Genomic DNA, 21877 nt, shown 5'->3' with positions numbered 1-21877 from the left:
TATTTAGAGCCCCACATCCCCTCCTGGCCTCAGTTCAGTAGATGGCTGACATGTATTCACACCCTAGCACATGCCTAGGATTTTTTTTCCAAGTTTTTATTTAAACTCTAGTTAGTTAACATACAGTGAAATATTAGTTTCAGATGTGGAATTTAGTGATTCAACACTTACATACAACACCCAGTGCTCATTACAACACAAGGAGGGTATTAAGTGCCCTCCTTAATAAGCATCACCAATTTAATCCACACCCACCTCCCCTCCAGAAACCCTCAGTTTGTTCTCTATGGTTAGGAGTTTGTTTCCTGGTTTGCCTTTCTTTTTTTCTCCCTATGTTCGTCTGTTTTGTTTCTTAAATTCCATTTATATATATATACATATGATACATATATCATATATATACATCATATATTATATATGTGTGTGTGTGTGTGTAAATATCACATCTTGTTTATCCATTCATTAGTTGATGGACATTTGGGCTCTTTCCATAATTTGGCTGTTGCAGATAATACTGCTTTAGACATTGAAGTGCATGTACCCCTTTGAATATATATTTATGTGTCCTTTGGGGAAATTCCCAGTAGTGCAATGACTGGATCATATGTTGGTTCCCTCCATACTGTTTTCTAGAGTGCCTACACCAGTTTGCATTCCCAACAACAGTGTAAGAGGGTTCCCCTTTCTCTGCATCCTTGCTAACACCTGTTGTTTCCTGTGTTGTTAATTTTAGCCATTCTGACCGGTGTGAGGTGATATCTCATTGTACTTTTGATTTGTATTTCCCTGATGTTGAGCATCTTTTCATGTGTCTGTTAGCCATGTGTATGTCTTCTTTGAAAAAATGTTTATTCATGTCTTCTGCCTATTTTTTTTAACTGGATTATTTGTTTTTTGGGGGGTGTTCAGGTTTATAAGATCTTTATATATTTTGGATACTAACCCTTTATCAGATACATCATTTACAAATATCTTCTCCCATTCTGTAGGTTGCCTTTTAGTTTTGTCGATTGTTTCCTTCCCTGTGCAGAAGCTTTTTATTTTGATGAAGTCCCAATAGTTTATTTCGGCTTTTGTTTCCTTTGCCTCTGGAGACATATCTAGTAAGAAGTTGCTACAACAGATGGCAAGGAGGTTACTGCCTGTGTTTTCCTTTAGGATTTTGATGGTTTCCTGTCTTATGTTTAGGTCTTTCATCCATTTGTAATTTATTTTTGTGTGTGGTGTAAGGAAGTGGTCCAGTTTCATTCTTCTGCATGTTGCTGTCCAGTTTTCCCAACACCATTTGTTGAAGAGGCTGTCTTTTTTCCACTGGATATTCTTTCCTGCTTTGTCAAAGATTTAGTTGACCATACAGCTGTGCGTTCATTCTGGGTTTTCTATTCTGTTCCATTGATCTATGTGTCTGTTTTTGCATAAGTATCATACTGTCCTAATCACTATAGCTTTGCTTTTTTCTTTTTTAAAGATTTTATTAAGTAATCTGTTTACCCAACATGGGACTCGAACTCACAATCCCAAGATCAAGAGTCGCATGCCAGCCAGGCACCCCCACTACAACTTTGTAATATAACTTGAAGTCCAGGATTGTGACACCTCCAACTTTGCTTTTCTTTTTCAAGGTTGCTTTGGCTAGTAGGGATCTTTTGTGGTTCCATGCAAATTTTAAGATTGTTTGTTATGCTCTGTTAAAAATACTGGGGGTATTTTGATAGGGATTGCATTAAATGTGTAGATTACTTTGGTTAGTATAGACATTTTAACAATATTTGTCCTTCTAATTCATGAGTATGGAATATTTTTCCATTTCTTTGTGTCCTCTTCAATTTCTCTCATCAGTGTTTTATAGTTTTCAGAATCAGATATTTTATCTCTTTGGTTAGGTTTATATCCCTAGATATCTTACGGTTTTTGGTACAATTGTAAATGGGACTGATTTCTTGATTTCTCTTTCTGCTGCTTCATTACTGATGTATAGAAATGCAACAGATTTCTATATGTTGATTGTGTATGCTGTGACTTTCCCGAATTTGTGTATCAGTTGTAGCAATTTTTTGGTGGAGTCTTTGGGTTTTCTATATAGATTGTCATGTTTTTGCAAATAGTGAAGGTTTGACTTCTTTCTTGCCAATTTGGATGCCTTTTGTTTCTTTTTGTTGTCTGATTGCTGAGGCTAGGACTTCTAGTGCTATTTTAAATAACTGGTAAGAATGGATAGCCCTGTCTTGTTCCTCACCATAGGAAAAGCTCTCATTTTTTTCCCATTGAGGATGATATTAGCTGTGGGTTTTTCATATATGGCCTTTATGATGTTGAGGTATGTTCCCTTTCTCCTTGCTTTGTTTTTTGTTTGTTTTTTTTTATCATGAATGGATGTTGTATTTTGTCAAAAGCTTTCTCTGCATCTATTGAGAGGATCGTATGGTTCTTATCCTTTCTTTTATTAATTTATATCACATTGATTTGCAAATATTGAACCACCCTTGCAGCCCAGGAATAAATCTCACTTGACAATAGTGAATGATTCTTTTAATGCACTGTTAGATTTGATTTGCTAGTATTTTGTTGAGAATTTTTGCATCTATGTTCATCAGGGATATTGGCCTGCTATTCTCTTTTTTAGTGGAGTCTCTGTCTTGTTTTGAAATCAGGATAATGCTGGTCTCATAGAATGAATCTGGAAGTTTTCCTTCCATTTATATTTTTTGGAACAGTTTGAGAAGAATAGGTATTAACTTCTTTAAATGTTTGGTAGGATTTCCCTCTGAAGCCATATGGCCCTAGCCTTGTTTGTTGGGAGATTTTTGATTACTGATTCAATTTTTTGGCTGGTTACCAGTCAGTTCAAATTTTCTATTTCTTCCTATTTCAGTTTTGGTAGTTTATATGTTTCTAGAAATTTATCTATTTCTTCCAGATTGTCCAATTTGTTGGCATATCATTTTTCATAATATCCTCTTGTAATTGTTTGTATTTCTGTGGTGTTGGTTGTTATTTCTCCTCTCCCATTTGTGATTTTATTTGGGTCTTTTCTTTTTCCTTTTTGATAAGTCTGGCTAGGAGTTTGTAAGTTTTATCAATTTTGTTTTTGAAGAATCAGGTCCTGGTTTCTTTGATCTGTTCTACTGGTTTTTTTTTTTTAACTAAATTTAGTTTAGTTTAGCTTAGTTTAGTTTCCATATCATTTATTTCTGCTCTAATTTTTATTATTTCCCTTCTGCTGACTTTAGGCTTCATTGTCATTTTTCGAACTCTTTTAGGTGTCAGGTTAGGTTGTTTATTCGAGATTTTTCTTGCTTCTTGAAGTAGACCTGTCTTGCTATAGACTTTCCTCTTATGATTGCTTTTGCTGCATCCCAAAGATTTTGGACCTTTGTTTTCATTTTCATTTGATTCCATATATTTTTTAAATTTCTTCTTTAATTTCTTGGTTGACCCATTCATTCTTTTTTTTTTTTAAGTTTATATATTTTGAAAGAGAGAGACAGAGAGAGAGAGCACACCCTCATGAGCAGGGAAAGGGCAGAGAAAGAGAGGGAGGCTCCACATTATTGGCATGGAAGCCAATGTGGCACTCAAACCCATGAACCATGAGATCATGACCTGACCTGAAATCAAGAGTCAGACACTTAACCAACTCTGCCACCCAGGTGCCCTTCCCCATTCATTCTTTAGCAGCAGTTTAACCTCCATGTATTTGTGGTGTTTCCAATTTTTTTCTTGTGGTTGACTTCAAGTTTCATAGTCTTGTGGTTAGAAAAGATGTATGGTATGATCTCAATCTTTCTGTACTTCTTGAGGCCTGATTTGTGACCTAGTATGTGATCTATTCTGGAGAATGTTCCATGTGCACTTGAAAAGAATGTGTATTCTGCTGCTTTAGGATGAAATGTTCTGAATATATCTGTTAAGTCCATCTGGCCCAGTGTGTCACTCAAAGCCATTTCCTTGTTGATTTTCTGCTCAGATGTTATCTATTGTTGTAAGTGGGGTGTTAAAACCCCCTACTATTATTGTAATATTATCATTTAGTAACTTTATGTTTGATGTATTTTGATGCTTCTATGTTGGGTGCATAAATATTTACAACTGTTAGATCTTCTTGTTGGATTGTCTGCTTTATTATTATATAGTGTCTTTCTTTGTCTCTTATTTGTAGTCTTTATTTAATTTAATTTATTTATTTAGTTATTTGTTTATTTTAGAGAGAGAGAGTGCAAGTGGAGGAAAGGGGCAGACAGGTGAGAGAGAGAGAACGAGAATCTCAAACAGTCTCCATGCTCAGTCCAGAGCTTGATCCCATGACCTTGGGATCATGACCTGAGCTGAAATCAAGTCGGATGCTCATCTGACTGAACTACCCAGGTGCCCCGTTATGGTCTTTGTTTTAAAGTCTATTTTGTCTGGTACAAGTATTGCTGCTCTGGCTTTCTTTTCACATCCATTTGCATGACAGATGTTTCTCCATCCCCTCACTTTCAATCTGTAGGTGTCTTTAGGTCTAAAATCAGTCTCTTGTGGGCAACAGATTAGATGTGTCTTTTTTTTTTTTTTTAATCCATTCTGACACCCTATGTCTTTTGATTGGAGCATTTAGTCTACTCACATTTAGAGTAACTAATGATAGGTATGTTTTTAGTGCCATTTTATGACTTGTTTTGTTGTTTTTTTCTGGAGATTTTCTCTGTTCTTTTCTAGTCTGTCACTTTTTCTGGAGATTTTCTCTGTTCTTTTCTAGTCTTTGTCACTTTTGGTCTTTCTTTCCCACTCAGTCTGTCCCCTTTAATGTTTTTTGCAGGCCTGGTTTAGTGGTCATGAACTCCTTTAGCTTTTGTTTGTCTGGAAAACTCTTTATCTCTCTGTCTATTCAGAAAGATAGCTTTGCTGGATAGAGTATTCTTGGCTGCAGATTTTTCCCATTCAGCACATTGAATATATCATGCCACTCCCTTCTGGCTTGCCAAGTTTCTGTGGAGAGATCTGCAGCTAGCTTTATGGGTATTCCCTTGTAAGTTAGGGACTTCTTTTGTCTTGCTGCTTTTAGGACTTTTTTCTTTATCACTATGTTTTGCAAATTTAACTATAATATGACTTGGTGTTGGCCTGCTTTTGTTGATTTTGATGGGAGTTCTCTGTGCCTCCTAGATTTGGATGTCTGTTTCCTTCCCCAGAAGTTTTCACCTATTATTTCCTCAAATAAACCTGCCCCCTTTCCTCTCTCTTCTTCTGAGACTCCTATGATATGAATGTTATTATGTTTGATGAAGTCACTGAGTTCCCTAAGTTTATTCTTGTGATCCATAATTCTTCTTTCTCTCTTTTGTTCAGCTTCATCATTTTCCATTATTCTTTCTTCTATATAATTTATTCATTCCTCTGCTTCTTCCATCCTTGTGGTCATTACATCTGGTCAGTTTTGAATCTCAGTTATTGTATTTTTCATTTCTGATGGCTTGTTTTTTTTAACTTTTATCTCTGTGGTAAGGGTCTTTCTGATGTTTTCCATGCTTTTCTCAATCCCAGCGAGTATCCTTATGATTGTTGCCATAAATTCTTCACCAGGCATATTACTTATATCTGTTTTGATTAGATCTCTGGCCATGAGCTTTTCTTGTTCTTTCTTTTGGGCTGAATTCCTCCATCCTGGCATTTTGTCCGAGGTGTGCATACCTAGTTAAATGAAAGACTTGATGCTACTTCCACTAGAACTGAAGTCTTGCAGAAATCTCTGGTGGATAGATGTGGTGTGTGCAGGGGTTTGTGCTGGTATTCTGTGGGAGAGGCCCACTGTTCTGGGTCTTAGGAACACTTGCCTGAGAAAAGCAGTACCAGCAGAGCTTGGGGGCGGGGGTAGGACTTGGTGTAAGCAGGTTAGACAGCCAGTGTTGGCACTGTGCTGTTTACCGAAGCTAGTTTATGCTGAGGGGTGGGAGAGAGAAATGGTACCAGCATTTCTTTGTCCCCGAAGAGGGGTCTCTGTGCTTGCTACTTTCAGGGAATCCCTTCCAAAAGAGCAAATAATTTCTCCTCGTGTGTTCCAGGAGTTTTCAGATTGCTGATTTCACACTGTCTGTCTCTGGGTTACTTGCCTGTCTGGAGCAGCACAGTGCACTTTGGGCTCTAACCCAGCCAGGCCTGCTGACTTTTAAAACTCCAAACTTTAGGGACCTGCTGTGGCAGGGCCTGTGCTGGTCTTCTAGGACGTGGTCTTACACACTGGGATGGATGCAGGTTTGATGGAGAATGGCAGTCAAGCCAGAGTGCAGGGGTGTGGCATTAGGAGTAAGTGGGCTAAACAGCCAGTATCCAGGTTAGCTGCCTTCAGCAGGTGTCTTTGCACCTATGCTGAAAGGCAGGGGAAGGAAATGGCACCCACTGGCTCTTTTTCCCCCGAGAGGCATCTCTGCAAACACCACTTCTCACAGATATACTTTTTCCCCCAAGAGGCATCTCTGCGAACACCACTTCTCGCAGATATACTTTAAGAAGAGCAAACAGTCTCTTTCCATGCACCTTAGGCAATCCTTAGATCGCCCTGGGGTGCTTGCCTGCCTTCTCTCTAGGAGTAGGGCAGCACCCTCAGGTCTCTATCCCAGTACAGCCACTGACCTCTAAGACTCCTGTCTTTGAGCACTGCTGATTTCCAAAACTCAAGAAAATCAGCCCCTCTCATTTTCCCAGCATGGCTTTGGGGAAATGTTCTCCTTGTTTGTATCCCTGTGCACTCTGTTCTCACTCCACAGTTGTAACTTCTGATTTATTTCTCTGTCTTGCTGATACACCAGTTCTGTGGAGGCAAGAGCTGTGTCTATTTTGTTCATTGTCAATGATCCCATCACCTAGCAGAGCATCTGGCACTTAAATATTTGTGAGATGAGTGAAAAATGGACACAATAAGGTAGTATATGATAGGAAAGTAATAATTAATTGTTCATTAGTTATTACCTAGAACCATAATTGTCAAAAATTTAGCTAAAATGAAACAAAAGTGCATAAGCCTATATCTTCTCCTACAATGATATCAGCAATGGATTTCTTTATACCATTACCAACTTAAAAAATATTTCATTGAGGTACAACTTACAATGATATGTACAAATCTTAAATCTAAAGCTTGACTGGTTTTTTACACACGTACACACCTTGTGAAACCACTACTCAGATCAATATGTAGAACATTTCCAGCACCCCAGAAGGCTCCCTTACCCTCTCTTCCAATCAATATTTTTTCAAAGATAATCATTCTTTTGACCTCCATTACCACAGTTTTGCTTGCCTGATTTTGTACTCCATATAATGGGATCATGAAGATGGATTTTTACATATTTGGTTTCTTTTACTCAATATCATATTGGTGAGATTTGTTCTTTTCATTGTTATTTTCATTCCATTGTATGAATATGCTTTACTTTTCCATTCTATTGCTGAAAGACATTTGGGTTGTTTCAAGTTTGAATATTATCAATAAAGCTATGATGCATATTCTCATGTATAACTTTTGGTGGACATGGCACTAATATATGTTGAGTTTAGACAGGAGAGGATTTGCTAGGCCATAAGATATGTATAAGTTTAGCTTAAGTGGATATATTATTAAATGTTTTACCAAAGTCATTATACCAGCTTATACTCTCATCAATAAATGTATGAGAGTTCCCCATTGTTCTGCAACCTTGATATTAACTTCCTATTAACTTTCACTCACTTATAAAAATTTACACAATCATCTGAGATGAAAACTGACATTATGAATTACTGCAATACTATAAAATTATTCAAAATAGGCTTCCTGAGGTTGGTTAGTTTTAAGGCATAAAATAGTAAGAATGGCTAATATATACTGAATATGCACTGCTTGCTAGGCATATTTGGGATAGTTTATGTAGGCTACCTCATTTGATCATCACTATACCTCTGTGAAGTAGATACTGTTATTCCCATTTTATGGATGAGAAATTTGTAGCATAGAGAGACATACTTTTAAAGACCTGGCTAGAAGCACCTGTACAGACTAGTTAATGCAACTGCTTATTGTAGAGACAAAGCCAGTTCAGAGAGCAGGCTGCATCATATGAAGGAAGATCACTCAGTTTGTTAGAGGTAGAATCTGGATTGGCATCCAGATATCCTAACTTCTTGTGTGGCATTGATAACAAATCAGCAGTGTACAAACTATATAATATTAACAACAATGAAAACAAACACTCTTGAAAAAGTACTTCATTCCTTCAGAATTTAGTTATTACAGTTTTGGTTTGTGGAATAAATTCACCATGTTCTAAAATAATTTTAACAATTTTAAATAATTGTCAAGCAAGGTTGTATTAAAAAAGGATTCATGTTTTGTGGTGCCATAAGCTTATACAACTAGGGAGAACTCATTAAGAAAAATAACAGGGGTGCCTGGGTGGCTCAGTCAGTTAAGCATCCGACTTCAGCTCAGGTCATGATCTCATGGTTCATGAGTTCAAGCCCTACATTGGGTTCTCTCCTGTCAGCGTGGGGCACACTGAATCCTCTGTCCTCCTCCTTCTCTGCCCCTCCCCTGCTTGCTCTCTTTCTCTCTCTCCCTATCTCTCAAAAATAAATAAACATTAAAAAAAAAGAGCATAAAAAAAATCTTTTGCCAATACTACAAAAAAACATGTGAACGTATTGCTAGATCCTATTGATACACAGCCTCATATATGAAGATTTCCCCCTTCTTATACCCCTCTTCTGGTATTCATGCCCTGGTGTACCTCCTCTCTCATATTGCATTGAGGTTGGTCTGTGAGACCAACAGAATTAGGTAGCAGTGATGTCAGTTTGGAGGCTAGGTTATAAAGGGCATTATGACTTTTACCCCTCTCTCCCAGATCATTCACTCTGGGGGAACTCAGCTTCCATGTCTTGAGAACCATCAGACAACCCTGTGGATTAGACCATGCAGTGACAAACTGAAGCCTCCAGCCCACAGCTATGTGATTACCATTTCAGAAGTGGATCCTCCAGCCCTGGTCAAGCCTTTAAATAACTGCATTTTTGGCTGACAGCTTAATATTCTGAGCCAGAGCCACTCAGAGAAGCAGCTCCCAGATTTCAGACTCTCAGGAATTGTGTGAGATAATAAGGTTATTGTTTTAAGCTGATAAGTTTTGGAGTCATTTGTTATCCAAAAATTGCTAAGTAATACAGGCCCCTAAAAGGGCCTTGGAAGAGGCCATGCAAGTGAGAGGCCTAGAAGTTTGAGTTTCATAGGTTTTTTTTTTTTTTTTAACTTTAACGTTTATTTATTTTTGAGAGAGAGAGAGAGCGAGCGAGTGTGAGTGGGGGAGTGGCAGAGAGAGAGGGAGACACCGAATCCGAAGCAGGCTCCAGGCTGTGAGTTGTCAGCACAGAGCCCGATACAGGGCTGAAACTCACGAACTGTGAGGTCATGACCTGTGCCGAAGTTGGACGCTCAACCAACTGGGCCACCCCGGTGCCCCAAGTTTCTAAGTTTTATGATAAATAGGTCTCTGTCTATGTTAATGGCTAAGTCTACTAGATTGTTGTGGCAGAGACAGCTACCAACAGCTCCACCACCAAAATTTGTTCTTTTTTCTTCCACAGCAGCCTTAACTATCATGGCTGTAGGTCATGCCTGTCCAACCACAAGCCACATTGTGCAGCCTCCTTTGCTGCGGAGTGTTTCATGTGACTGAGCTCTTGATACTGGAATGCATCAGAAGCTATTTGTGCCCTTCTGGACTATGCTTTCAAGGGACTAGACATTGTGCGCCTTTCCTCCTTCTTATGGGCCAGGATGGTGACAAGCAGAGTGACCTTAGAAGCCACATGTTTAGGATGACAGAAACTCTGTTCTGCCAAGTCCCTGAATGACCTGGAGTTCATGGAGCTGAACCCTTCCAAGCTGGAACACCCCTCTGAACCATTTCGTTAGAGAGAAATAAAGCTTCTATTATGTTTGAATGATTATATTTTAAGGTCTATGTTTTCCAACAAGTAAGTCAACTTTAACTAATTAGTTATGATCTTCAAAAATTAGATACTTTATTTTTCCCCTGGAGGTAGGCTTGATGTTATTTATTGGCTAATTTATTAAGTTTTTGTTCTTCTGAAATAAACCTTTTTTTGAATGTATTTGGTTTTAGGTCCTGGTTCTACACTTAATAGCTATGTAATCAGGATTATTACTTCTCTGAGCTCAGTTCTTCTCTGAGCTATACAATTCCATCTATAAAATGGGGATGATACCTTCTTCATAGCCTGTTATGAGAGTTAGTGAGATAATGTTTATAAAACACTGCCTGGAACCTAGCAAAAACTCAATAAATAGTAGCAATTTTTATTGTAATAAGAATAATTATTATTTAACATTTATTTACTTATTTAAGTAATATCTACACCCAACGTGGGGCTTGAACTCATGACACCAAGATCAAGAGTCACATGCTCTTCCAACTGAGCCAGCCATGTTCCCCATTTTTATTATTAATACTACCTGTTCAGTGTTGCACTTTGGACAGAGCATGAGGTTTGGAGATATAAAATCTGAGCTCAAATTCAAACTGTCACTTCTGCTTGCTGTGACCTTGGATATGATAACTTATCCAGTCTTTTTCCTTCTTGGACTCATCATCTATATTGCTGAACACATAGTTGCACTAAATATCTTTATGTTTTTATTCTAAGCTTATCCAGGAGAGCTGTAAGTCAGACACATAGCAAATTTGACTAAATGCTTTTGTATTTCTGGGACAGGGGAAGGTGTGACTGAACATGATGGCACATTCAAGACTAGACTGAACATGGCAGCCGAGCCCAAGTGAGCAAGAGACCAGGATGGGGAACCTGGAAAATATTTCTTTTTTTTTTTTTTTTTAGTCATGAAGATCCATGTCATCCTACAAGGGAATGTTTGAGTTATTCTGAATTATATTCCTGGGGAGATATGATAATCACCTATCCCTTCTATTGGGGAACTCCTACTTCACTTCCTGTGGCCCTTGAGGCGTTGTCAGTTACAGTGTTCCATTGTAATTACTCCGTCCCCTTCCTCCCTCCACATGACTATAAATATCAGTAAAAACCTTCCCTACCACAGGGAAAGAGAACCTGTCACAATAGGGGAGATCGAGCTGGAAACAGACAGCAGTGGGAGAGAGCATGATTGGATAGCTTGAGCTCCTGGATTCATCTGTGCCTGAAGCTACACTACTCCCCAGACTTCCAAGCCACATGAGCCAATACAGCCCCTATATTCATTATACATATTTGAGTTGGGGTTTTGTAACTAAAAGTGTCCTGGCTAATATAGGAACTTTTGCAAAATGCACATATTTGGGCTCCAAGTCTGGAGCCTCTGATGTAGTTGGGTCTGAAATGGGACTGAGGCATGTGCGTTCTTTTAAAATTTCTCTAGGGGCGCCTGGGTGGCTCAGTTGATTGAGTCTCCACCTCTTGATTTAGGCTCAGGTCATGATCCCAGGTCGTGGGATTGAGCCCCAGATTGGGCTCCATGCTGAGTGTGGAGCCTGCTGTCTCTCTCTCTCTCCCTCTCCTCCTCTTTCCTGCTCCCACCCCCTCCCAAAATAAAAAAATAAAATCTCTCTAAACTCTACCTCCCTGCTCAAGTTGAGAAACACTACCTTTTTTTTTTTTTTTAATTTAGATTTCAAGTTCATAGGACACATTTGATCATACTCAGTTCATGGCATACTATCATCATTGGTCCATGCAATGTCCCTCTCTGAGTTTGTTAATTTCATTTTTTTCACCATACTGCACTTCCATTATCACTGCCCACAAAGACCACCACTCTAATGTATTGAATGAGTGTATTCACTTTGTATCTACTTTTGTAAAATGTGTTTTGTTGTTTTCTATGCATGCATTTCTCATTTACAAAAACAGCATTTTGTTACATAACCTATTCTGTTTTTTACTTTAAAAAATTTTAGACTCTTTTTTAGAGCAGTTTTAGATTTACAGAAAATGTGAGCAGGAAGTACAGTAAGATCCTATATACTCTTCCTGACCCCCAACCCAGTGTCCCCTATGATTAACATCTGCATTAGTGATTAACTTTTGAACTTCAGCTCTCCTAGAAATGAATGATAGGACAGTACTGGGTGGTAAGGGAGCCTTTTGACTCCCAATAAATGACAATGCTTTTCTATGAATGGAAATAAAGAGATGTCTTGGAATATGGAGATAGATTAACAACAAAACTCCAAAGTCTGTTATACAAATAGGTGCTAGATCACTTAAAAATTTCTTTTCCTTCTGGTTTTAAAACTCTTGACTCATCTTCAAGGAGAAAAAGAACAGAGGTCATGAGAAGTATCATAGCCAAGTTGCAAGTTCTGTGATTTTATACTTGTGAGAACTAGTTTCAAAGTAAGTTTTCAATTCAATTCTTTGAATTAAATAGAAAAAGAAAATGAGAGGAAGAGTCAGCATCTGAAGAGAGATGACTGAAGTTCTTCTAATGGCGATTACTATGTGAAGATGTCACAGGGCATCATGACATCCACAGGAAAAAGAAATTTCTGTCTCTGCTGGTAAGCCTGTGGGCAAACAGGCAAACTACGTTTCTGGGGAACTCCTCTGAGAGGCATTTTGGCAGTATCTGTCAAATTTCCATATGCATCTACCTTCAAATCCAAGGAAATCTTGCTCAGTTTGGACTCAACTGGAAGTTATTTCTTCCCAAAAGGAACTGAACTGGATGTAAATCTCACTGAAGCCCTCAGTAGGGGCAGAGCACGAAGATGCTGGTAGGAGGTACACACCAAGGTGTGAGTGTGGAAAAGCTGCCGCTCCCTGGAAGTAAGAGGCTGGTAGCAGGTCAGCACAATGTGTTCAAGGAAAGCTAACCCCCCATAGCCATCATCCAGGAAGATACCTTAGTAAAATCTGAACTTTGAGCAAGTGCAGATGCAGATTTTGAGAATTCTTTTAAGTTTATTTATTTGAGAGAGGCAGAAAGAAGGGAGGGAGAGAATCCCAAGCAGGCTCTGTGCTGTCAGGGCAGAGCCTGACTTGGGGCTTGATCCCACCAACTGTGAGATCATGACCTGAGCCAAAATCAAGAATCAGACACTCAACGGGCCGAGCCACCCAGGCTCACCCCATGATTTTGAGAACTTTTAATGACTTGTAAGGAAGGAGTTTTCCTAGGCAAACTTGGTGTGTAGCAAGAATGGCGTTCCTTGGAGGAAGATCAGTAAAGCCTAGATCGTAAGTGAGTAAGTGAAACACAGTTGAGAACAGAAACATCTCCCAAGAGTTGACTAAGAACTTCCACCACTCCTTTGGTGTAGAGACACTGGAATATGGCACACAAAACACCTCTGCGCCGTATTCATTGTACTACTTGGTGTGGGCATAATTAGTGAACCACGTGCATTTTCTTTTATACTGTGATTCAGTCAGTTTCTATTAGTCTATATTATTTTCATAGAGCCCCAAGCTGTAGATAATGGCCCAGATGGTAGACTCAGATGACAGTTGCTGTGAGTTGCTCCAATGAGGTGACTTGGTTGGCTGGGGCCCTAACAGCATGGTGCCTGAGTTTTCTGTCTGGTGTGCTGCCTGTTACAATGACACTGGGCAAGAAGTAATGTTCGTCCTAGTGACTCTGGCCCCACAAGAAACAAACACTTTGTGTTTAGCCTGTTCTGTTCCAGAAGGCAAGGAAGTATGTCATATGCTAAAGAAATTGTTTTATATAGTGAGTAATGTTTGCCATATATTATAGAAATAGTTTTATATGCGGGGCACCTGGGGGGCTCAGTTGATTAAGCGTCCGACTTCAGCTCAGGTCATGATCTCATGGTTCATGAGTTCAAGCCCCGTGTCGGGCTCTGTGCTGACAGCTCGGAGTCTCGAGCCTGCTTCAGATTCTGTGTCTTCCTTTCTCTCGGCCCCTCCCCTGCTCATACTGTGTCTCTCTCTCTCTCTCTCTCTCTCTCTCTCTCTCAAAAATAAATAAACATTAAAAAAATAGTTTTATATAGTGAGTAATGTTTAAGGTTTTATGCTCTAAAGCACTGGTTCTCTAAACATTATTGTGCATCACAATTGCCTAGAGTGCTATTAAAACCCAGATTTCTGGGCCCCAACCTCAGAGATTCTGATTCAGTAGGTCTGGAATGGGGCCCAATAATTTGCATGATAAGCTTCCGTTATCTAGAACATTCACAGGTTAAATTTCTTATTCCTCGTGATGCTGAACTTAAAACTTAAGATGTTACTGCCAAGTGATATGGAAAGCAGGATGCTCATTACAACTGTCTCTGCTTCCTTTCCTGCACCAAAGGCTTCTGGGACCACTCTGCTGTACTTCCTCGATCCTCTGCCAAAGTCCCACCTCCAAATTGGAATCTAAAATGGGGATTTCACACTTCTCTGTTATTAATTTCTCTCTTCTCTTTCCTCCATTTCCTGGTGCTAACATGTAAAAGAATAATGACTAATATGGGGCACCTGGGTGGCTCATTTGGGTGAGCATCCGACTTTGGCTCAGATCACTATCTCTCAGTTCATGAGTCTGAGCTCTGCATCAGCTCTCTGCTGTCAGTGCAGGGCCCATTTCAGATCCTCTGTCCCCCTCTCTCTCTGCCCCTCCCCCACTCATTCTCTGTCTCTGTCTCTCTCTCTCTCTCCCCCTCTGTCTCTCAAAAAAGAAAGAATAATGACTAATATATAGCAGTATATAATTGAACAGTTGTGTTTGAGGAGTTCAAAGAAAGGGACAATCAAGAAAGATCCATGGAAGAATTGAAAAGGAAGCTCAACCTGGACAGAAGGATGTCATCTGGCCAGGCAGATAATAGCATATGTTTCTGACCAAAGCAGCCTCTTGGGCAAAGGTCCAGAAGCAGGACAAGTGGAGAGACAGGTCTGAGACAGGGGTGTGTGCTGGAGAGAAAGGAAGAAGGAAGACGGAACAGGTAAGGTCGGACTAGAGGGCCAGGCAGAGCTCAGAGTGGATTTAGTAAGACCTGGGAAGGTGCTGAAGGTTTTATAGTGATTACAGGCTTGTTTCAGGCAGATTAGTTAGGCAATGGAGTGTGCGAGATGGCTTGACAGTGGAGGCCACCCAGCAGGCTGTTCTGGAAATTCAAATCTGCACAAGCCAGTACTGGGTTCCTTCTTACAGCCTGAAATGCATTTAATTCATAATCTAAGACATCCTTAGATATTACCTCAGTGAGTCTGGGCAAGCTGGGCCACATCATGTTCTGACTTTCTTATATTGAAGCCATCTAAAAATCACTTTTATTTTCAATACTTTATATGTAATTGTTCAAAGTGATTTTAAATAAAGTCTTTTCAAGCTTACACGTCTATTCTTTCCATTTTACAGGGTTGGAACTAGCCTTTTATTTCCTTGCATCACCTCACCTTCTCATCCCTTCAAGCCTTTTCTTTCCTGCCTCAGTAAGTTCTCTCCTCATTTCATCGTCTAAGTCTAAATTATCTGTATATCCTTTTTCCACCTGGCCTAGTTTAGAGGTAAGCATTTCCTTTTGCCTAATGATTAGACTCACAAAAAGATACAGTGACAGATGGATTTTCCTCCCAATGTTGCTTCCACTTAGTTTATGTCATATATGATTCATTGATGATCTCAGAATAAAAGCAGAATATGTTCCTCATTTGAATGAGGGAATATGAGTATTTTCCCCTATGTTATACGTGTAACCACATTTCCCTAGGTCATACTGATGACATAGCAGTGTGTGGCTCAGTCCGTACTAGCAAAATGCAGAGATCCCAGTCCTCAGATCCTTCATAGAAACTTTAGGGTGTCTGCTTCAGAGGGTGTTTTCCTGGCTCTCGTCATCCTCATTTGTGCTCCTAAGGTCAGCCCTGTGGTCCCCACTACCTTGACACATCCTCAACATAGGCGTATTCATGCTTACTCCTTAATTCCATTGTTTTTTTTTTAAATGTTTATTTGTATTTGAGAGAGAGAGACAGAGCACGAGGGGGGTGGGGCAGAGAGAGAGGGAGATACAGAATCCGAAGCGGGTTCTAGGCTGAGCTGTCAGCATAGAGCTTGACTCAGGACTCGAACCCATGAACCATGAGACCATGACCTGAGCCGAAGCTGGATGCTTAACCCACTGAGCCACCCAGGCACCCCACCTTAATTCCATTCTTAATGGCTGTCATCCCACCCTTCTTTCCTGGCCTACCCTCTTCCAGGGCCCCAAAACAGATGTGCTTTGTGCTCAGAAGCAGTGGTCTTTATTACTGCTCCTTCCAGGATCAAAGCCCAAGCCAGAAGCTAGGCTGAGCTGCAATTACAGGAACAGTCATGGTGCTATCTCATAAGTCATCCTCCCTTTGATGTCCTCCAGTGAATTCATATCAAGCATGTATGCCCCAAATCTCCTCTCAGGGAATAAACAGAACCGTGAATTACACTGCAAGATTTCTATAACTCATTTCTTGAACTTAGGGCAGTTTTATTATGGTTTCTACAAAATTTTGTCTTTGGGTATTTGGAAGTGATGATGAGGCACATTTCTCCACTCCTCCTGTTTCTTTCTCCCCTCCCTAGATACTGTACACCTGGCCTCAATGGGGCCCCCTGAGGTTCTCATTCAAATCAGGTGCAGCTCTGACAGCCCCCAAATACCATCAAAATGTCTAAATATCTGATGTACACAAATTAGGTCCTGTTCATTCATTCAAAATATATTATAAACATCTACTCTATGTCAAGCATCATTCTTAGAACTTGGGTGATAGCAGTGAACTAGGCAGGCAAAATCTCTGCTCTCAGAATTTATGGTAAACAAATAATTTCAGATCGTGCTAAGTGCTGTGATGAAAATAAGGCAGTGATGGGGATGGTAAGGGAAGCCTTGCTGAAGAGGTAACAATCTGAGACCTCTATGGTGAGAGGCAGCCATGAGAAGCCCTGGGCAAAGAATATTCTACACAGGAGGAAGATTAAGTGTAAAGACCTGAGCCAGAAGTGGAAGGCCAGTTAGCCTGCACTGTAATATAAATGGAGGATGGGTGTGAGGGAAGTGATGGGGGGGTGAGATAAGAAAGGCAGGCAGGGGTCATACCATATAGGGCCTTATAGGGCTAGGTAAGGAGGTTCAATTTTACGTAAGTGCCATAGGAAGTCATTGAAGAGTTTAACCAGTAGAAAATCATGATCTAAGTTTTTTTCCTAACTAGTATTTTTTTAAATTAAGATATAATTCACAGGGTGGCTTAGTCAGTTGAGTGTCCAACCTTGATTTTGGCTCAGGTCATGATCTCACAGTTCATGGGATCAAGCCCCAGGTCGGGCTCTGTGCTGATAGTGCAGAGCCTGCCTGGAATTCTCTCTCTCCCTCTCTCTCTGCCCCTCCCCCACCTGCACGTGCTCTCTCTCTCTCTCTCTCTCTCTGTCCCAAAATAAATATTTAAAAAGGATATAATTCATATAACACAAACTTCATCATTTTAAAGTGTACAATTCATTGGTTTTAGCATGTCATAATGAGTGCAACCATTATCACTAATTCCAGAGCATTCCTGCCACTCCAAAAAGAAACATCGTACCTGTTAGCAGTTCTTCCCCTTTCCCCAGCCCTGGGCAAACAGTAATTTGCTTTTCAAATCTATGGATTTGCCTATTCTGGACATTTTTACATAAATGGAATCATAGAGCCTATTGTGCCAACCTTCTTTCACTTAGCATAATATTTCAAGGTCATTCATGTTGTAGCATGTAATAGTATTTCATTCCTTTTTATGACAATAATATTCCATTTTATGTATAGACCACATTTTATCCATTCATCTGTTAATGGACAGTTGGGCTGGTTCAGTTTTTCGCTTTTATTAATAATGCTGCTATGAACATTTGTGTACAAGTTTTTATGAATATGTGCTTTCATTTGTCTTGGGTATATACCTACGAGTAGAATTGCTAGATCATTTTGTGTGTAATTCTGTGTGTAATTTCTTGAGGAACTACCAAATTCCTTTCCAAAGTGGCTGCTCCGAGAAAGAGCCATTTTATATTCCAAACAGCAATGTATGAGGATTCTAATTTCTCCACATCCTTGCCAACACTTGTTATTTTATGTTTTTCTGATTAGAGCCATCCTAGTAGGTATAAAGTCATATCTCCTTGTGCTTTTGATTTGTCAATTCTCTAATGACTAATGATGTTGAGAGTCATTTCATGTGCTTTTTAGTTGTTTGTATATTTCTTTGAAGAAATGTCTACCTAAGCCCTTTGTCTATTTTTATCTTGGGTTATTTGTCTTTTTATTGTTGAGCTGTAAGAGCCCTTTTTATATTCAAGATACTTGGCCCTTCTCAGACATATGATCTGCAAAAACTTTCTCCCGTTCTGTGGGTTATCTTTTCATTTCTTGATTTTTTTTTTTTTGACCTCATATAAGTTTTTAGTGACCTTATATAAGGCTATTCTGGCAGCTATGTGGAAGACAGACTATTAGGGAGCAAAAATGGTGGCAGGGAGATGAGTTGGGAACTATTGCAGACAAGACTATCTCTTGTCTCCAGGCAAGAAATGACAATAACTTGGATGGTAGAAAAGGTTCTGGCTTTACATCATCATTGGCAGCTCTAAGTATGCAGTGCTAGGTCAACTGTCTGAAATATTATACTTTATACTGTTTTGAGCCCAAGGGAGAAAATTGTGGCACAACTAATATTCATGTGGCTCATCCATAGACTTAAAAATCAGCTTTATCATGTAGCTTCAAGTGGCTCTGGATTTACTACACCAGTCCTGACCATGGCTACAGATTTTGGAGATCCAAACTGCGAATCTCACCGATAAAAATATGCCAAATCTTATTAATAAGCTCATATACAGGAATGGGAACTCTTAAAGTAAAGAGAATGTGCTATTTTGGGAATTGAGGTACAAAAACAACTCAAAGGCCTGTGCCTGGGCCCTCCATCCCCAGTAATGAAGTCTCTTCAGACAACAAAGGAGAAATTTGAAACTTATGGTTTAGTCTGACTATAAGAGCAAAAACTTTTAAAGGAAACTCTCTTTGTTCAGACTGCTATGACAAAATGCCATAGACTGGGTGGCTTATAAAAACAGAAATTTATAGTTCTGATTGCTGGGAAGTCCAAGATAAGGGCACTGGCAAATTTGGTGTCTGGTGAGAGCTCGCTTCTTGGTCCATAGACTGCCATCTTCTCACTATGACCTCACATGGTGGAAGGGAGCTCTCCGGGGCCTTTTTTGACAGGGCACTAAGCTCACTTAGAAGAGTTCCATCCTCACGACTTAGTCACCTCCCAAAGATGACCACTTCCAAACACCATCTTATTGGCCATCAGGATCTAAAATGAATTTGGGGAGGACACAAACAATCCACAGTAGAAACAGAATGAGAGTTCAGTGGAGAGACTGGACATATAGGAAGATCAACATAAGCTCTTGGCAACAAGAAAGGATATATGCCAAAGGAATAGGAGGTATACTGGGGAGGGGTGGGGGGGGGGCGGGGCTGATTGTTCATAACAAGGGTATTAGAAAAGGTAAAGATGTTTTTAATTATTATTAGTTTAGGAGTCATGATTAGGCCCATTAAAAAAAAAAAAAGAGGTAAAATCTCTGAGTCCCTGCTCCTAAGAAACCAAATTCAAGAATGAACGGAGAGGCTCCTCTGAAAAGAACAGATGAAGAATCCACACTAAAAGCATTGAAGAATAACCTTTTGAAGACTGGGGTGGTTCTACCAAGTAGTCACAAAGAATGGGGACAGATTTGAGAGGGGAAGACCAGGAAGATAAGCATAATATATTCAAGTCACTGTTACATGAGTTTGATTCAGAGACAGACAGTTAATACAGGTGGCAAGTAGGTCCTGCCTATACCTTGAGGGCACATGTCAAAGAAACTTATGGAATTGGCATTCTAAGGGAAGTCTCGTCAGAGATGAAACATAAAAATGGAAGTCAAACAGAATAATAATCGATAGAGTCCAGGCCCAGATTATAAATTTTTTTAAGTTTATTTATTTATTGGGGGGGAGGGGGAGGAGCAGAGAGAGAGAGAGGGAAAGAGAGAATTCCAAGCAGGCTCCATGCTGTCAGCACAGGGCCCGATGTGGGGCTCGATCCCACAACCCTGGGACCAAGACCTGAGCTGAGATCAAGAGTTGGGTGCTCAACCAATAGAGCCACCCAGGTGCCCCCAGGCCCAGATTAGATGTTGATTTGATGGAAAAATATCTTCCAAGTGCAACTATTCAACATGGGCAGGAGAAGGTGGCCAAGATTTGTTTACACGGTGAAGCTTCTGGTTGCCTTAGAAATTATGGATTTCATATCCCTCACTAAGGGATCATCTATACATCAAATGCCAGAGGAATATGCTAGAAAAACTATTTTCTGGGCCAGAAGGCAAAGAGAAAATAAAGAAAGGAAGGCCCTCAATTTTAGCCCTGTGTGTGTTAATAAAGGAGAGGATTCAATTTAAGAAGTAGGTTAAACTTTTAGAGATTCTACAGCCTCTGTGGCAGCAGCAGGGTAATGGCAGAGGGGAATGAAGCAGTATAGGCATATACTAGTGCATCAGTTAAAGATGTCCCAGATGCAAATGCTGTTCGAGACCTGGAATATACCAAAGTTGAGGAAACAGCGAATCAAGGAACCCATTGGGGAAAGAATTGATTCCTACAGACCATGAGAAACATAAGCTCTGAAGCATCAACAATAATCTGGTTCAGGAATCTAAGAGTAATTCTTCAGCTGAATCAAATATGACAACTAAGCAAAAATCTCCTTCCTAGAGAGATTTTATAATCCTAAGCAATTTAATAGCAAGAAGCTATAGAAGCACTTCCTGTGGTGTAGGACCAAAAAAGTCCTGCTCATGAGTTGTTGATGAGGCCTACACTTAGTTCGGCATAGGGATGCCAGAAACATGAGCTAAGGGAAAACAGGAAATCAGAGATTATGAACATGTAGAAAGGCAGGGGCATGTCAAACAAAGTCTGGTGATTCGGGCTGCCATCAACGCAAATTTCTAACTGTGCAAGATTGTAACGTCCCAAATGCTACTATCTTAAAAAGAAGACTATCAGCACAGCCTCAGCACCCCTCCTATATGACACTACATAGCGTCAAAATGAACTCCCAGATGGGAGTTTGAACCTGATTCCGTGTAAATTCAGATACCAGATACTTCAGATAACTAGCCTGGACTCACTGGCATCATGAAGAGGTTAAACTAAGATATTTTCTTGATGTCACTTCCTTTTGTCCACTACTATTGAATCTCTGCCAGGATCTAAAAAAAAATTTTTTTTAATGTTTATTTATTTGTGAGAGAGAGAGAGAGGGAGAAAGACAGAGCACGAGAGGGGCAGGGGCAGAGAGAGATACACACATAGAATCCAAAGCAGGCTCCAGGCTCTGAGCTGTCAGCACAGAGCCCAACACCGGGCTCCAACTCATGAACTGTGAGATCATGACCTGAGCTGAAGTTGCACGCTTAACTGATGAGCCATCCAGGCATCCCTCTGCTAGGGTCTTTAGTGACACTAACTCAGGGCTCTGGAAACATCATCCTACTTGTGATAACGCAATTGAGTTGTTTTTCTAGATTTGGTGGTTTCGGGGGTTGCTGTGATAGTCTTTTGTGTTGTTAAGTCTTGGAGCCTTTAAATACAGGACATCCTGGAGACGCAGTCAGTATGCACCCTAGAGGATCTATATCCATTCCACAGAACATAGCCCAGCTTGTAGCTGCCAAAGACACCCCAGCTCTACTTGGCAGCAAAGACCCTTCTAGCTGAGAGTAGACAGAAATAAGAAATCAGAGAGGATGAAGTCTGGACTTCAATTTCTTTGGATCTTTAACTTACAAGTGCAAGAG

The 21877-nt window shown here is 40.0% G+C and overlaps 1 long non-coding RNA gene across 2 annotated transcripts; it reads left to right on the top strand.

Annotated features, from left to right (window-relative positions):
- Window positions 1–8872: 8872 nt before the first annotated feature.
- Window positions 8873–16402, top strand: LOC122230728. Of its 2 annotated transcripts, none has more exons than XR_006207782.1 (6): window positions 8873–9113; window positions 9595–9987; window positions 10747–10810; window positions 12419–12548; window positions 15359–15432; window positions 16265–16402. It is a non-coding gene; the product is annotated as an uncharacterized LOC122230728 (long non-coding RNA). The 2 variants fall into 2 exon arrangements; XR_006207781.1 differs by having other exon boundaries at window positions 16204–16402.
- Window positions 16403–21877: the final 5475 nt, after the last annotated feature.

Source organism: Panthera tigris, chromosome C2 (genome assembly GCF_018350195.1).
Source record: "Panthera tigris isolate Pti1 chromosome C2, P.tigris_Pti1_mat1.1, whole genome shotgun sequence".
NCBI classification, from domain to species: Eukaryota; Metazoa; Chordata; class Mammalia; order Carnivora; family Felidae; genus Panthera; species Panthera tigris.
The sequence above is the reverse complement of the archived record's forward strand: the minus strand, read 5'-3'. Positions and strand labels throughout refer to the sequence as shown.